This window comes from Phragmites australis, chromosome 7 (genome assembly GCF_958298935.1).
Source record: "Phragmites australis chromosome 7, lpPhrAust1.1, whole genome shotgun sequence".
In the NCBI taxonomy this organism is placed as follows: domain Eukaryota; kingdom Viridiplantae; phylum Streptophyta; class Magnoliopsida; order Poales; family Poaceae; genus Phragmites; species Phragmites australis.
In genome coordinates this window covers 9,960,536-9,963,237 of record NC_084927.1, presented here as the reverse complement: position 1 = coordinate 9,963,237, position 2,702 = coordinate 9,960,536, and the positions used below count along the sequence as shown (strand labels likewise).

Here is a 2,702-nt window from a genome sequence, read left to right as displayed (position 1 = left end):
CTGCCTAAGCTAGAGAATGTGCATGATATGTTCCACATATCATAGTTAAAGAAATGTTTAAGAGTGCCAGAGGAACAATTGCCCTATGAAGATGTGGATCCTCAAGAGAATCTGATATTTAGAATACCCAGTTAAGATTCTAGAGACATCAAAGCGTGTGACTAGGAGAAAGGTCATACATATGTGCAAAGTACAGTGAAGTCACCATACTGAGGAGGAGTCAACATGGGAATAAGAAGAAGAGGTAAAGGCAGAGTTTCCTCATCTGTTTGGAGACCAACCCGAATCTCGAGGAAGAGATTCACGTAAGGGGGTAGGTTTTGTAACAACATTCAAAAACACAAAAGAAATAAAAACTTTTGATGATGAATAATGGATAGTTACCATATTCGAGTACCTCAGGTGTCCTATAATCCTCGGAGCATATCTTTATCTCTGGGAAGGGGATCCCTGGAAGAAAGGAAACAACTCGCAGACGTTCCATACCCAAGAAAGTCTATCTCCAATAATAGGAAGAAAGTGTAACGCCCTAAAATTTTTTGGAGAGGTCGTTGTTTCCAATTTCCGGTGTTGAATTGCTCTCGCCGGAAAAGAAAAGAGAAGGAATTGAAGCAAAATAGCAGTAGTAAATAATAGAAAAAAAAACATTACTCTGGGAGTGGGCTGAGCCAACCTGGGCTTGGGCCGGTTAACCCAGCCCCTCCCCAAAGGCCCACGCACCCCTTTCCCCTTGGCTCTCCCCCTCTCCACCCAGCCAATCCTATTCTATCTTGCTGCTGCAGCCCCTTCTCCTTCCCTGGTGTGGTGGTGCCCCCTTGCTGCTGCAACTCCTCTCCAATCCAAGGTGGGCGCTGCTCTCCTCTTTTTCACCAAGGCTGAGCTTCTCCTCCCTGTTTATGGTGGTGGCACCATGTTTTTGGTGCAGCTTGGTGATGGCAAGGGCAGGCTTCATGGCTGGGGGAGGCATGCAGGGAAGGGGAACGAATTTGTGATTCTCGCATAGGTATTGATCCAATCTTGGCTGCTGTTTTCTTTTGGGGTTTAAAAGTTCGTTTTTAATCCTGAGGTTAGGGCTCAATCTCCCTGGAAGTCTGTTGTTAATGGTTCAGGTTAGCTGCAGAAATTTTTCTGGGTGCGCAGTGTGGACGAAATCATCGTTTTGGGGTCTTAGATGATTTTTCCTGCAAAAATGATGAACTAGAAGGTTGTAGCTAACTATGAAATCTAGCTTCTGTGTGAATTTCAGATTGTTTGCCCGCAAGGTTTAGGATATTTTGCTATCTGAAGTTGCCTGTTTGTCATGTTGTCATCAAAAAGTTCAGAACTTGTTTATGCCATGTTAATGACATTTTGTGTAGATCTAAATTATATAAAAGTTTAAGATTGTGTTATGATCTACTTGTCCACAAAAGTTTATATTTTCTCGTTGAGTATTTCTAGAAATAAACAGTTTTTAGTGGCTGTTGTTTGAAATTGACGACAAGTTTCTCGAGTTGTTTTGATATGTCATTTAGGAAACCTTAGAGGCATGGGAAAATTATGTCGTCACAACGAAAGTTGTAGCCCTTGTTCTTTAGTTTCCTAAAATGTATTTATTTATTATCATATATGTGGTAGAAAAATAGATAAGAAAAAGAGAAGTACTGCTGCTCCTGTCAATCTAATGCGTGTGTGCTGTTTTTTGGGTCGGTATTGCTTGATTGAGGGTTTCGGGCGTAGAAACGCTTTGTTTTATGTGTTTGCATGTTATGAGGAGTGCTTGTACTGAGTTATAGTTGTGTTTAGGTGGTGGTGCTTCGTCTCATACTTGAAGTTCGTCGTTATCATCAGTTGAAGGCAAGTAAACGTAGCTATGGTGTTGCTACTGTTTTTACTTGCTATTTTCATCACTTACACCTTCATTTCAGAACCATGAAAAATTTGACTATGATATGAATTCTATGATGTTCTTTACCTTTAAGCATGGTTAATCATTGCCTTATGTCTATCTTTATGTTGCTACAATTCTTGTTGAACTATGTTGTTGTTCAACTTGAGAATGAAGTTGAGGTATTATTGGTGGTACACCTTAGTACAATCGCAGCATATTGCTGCCATGTGCACTTGCATTTGCATATGCATTGGAAGTTATATCGTAAAGATCACGACAGTACCGGTATATATCGTACGTTGCCCGAGGAGGGGTGCGATGTAAAAGAAGATATATCATTGCATTCATATGCATTCATGGAAGTTAATAACATTTATATGTTATTGTGGATATGAAGTTATACCTGTGGTTGTGACCTTTATTCGAGATTATTTTTTAATATTGTTGATACTATCCTAACATGCCTTATGTCTTGAGAAGTCCAATATTAAATCGATGCTTAATCAACTTGTGATTTAAATAGCTTGTAAAAACAACTTTGCTTGTTGATATTTCAATCTCACCCTTGCATTACTCTTTCCAGGTACTCGATGCATGTCATGAAGGGATTGGGATGTAGCAGTATGTTTTGCACTTCATGTCTATACTTTTTATCTTGTGCTGTAATAATAAACAAAGTCTAGTCCTTAGGGTCGTTCGTTGGAAGTTTAAAGAGTAGTGGTGATGTTAAACTTAATATTTTGCTCTTGGTTCATGTCAGGATGATTTTATCTGTCAATGTGATATTCTACATATCTTGTTTATCTATGTTATTGCTTCCACGATGCTTAAA

The 2,702-nt window shown here is 39.3% G+C and overlaps 1 long non-coding RNA gene across 1 annotated transcript; it reads left to right on the top strand.

The window, feature by feature from the left end:
- Nucleotides 1–747: 747 nt before the first annotated feature.
- Nucleotides 748–1,840, top strand: LOC133923436 (uncharacterized). The gene is made up of 3 exons (XR_009910621.1): nt 748–844; nt 926–1,003; nt 1,786–1,840. It is a non-coding gene; the product is annotated as an uncharacterized LOC133923436 (long non-coding RNA).
- The last annotated feature ends 862 nt before the right edge of the window (nt 1,841–2,702 follow it).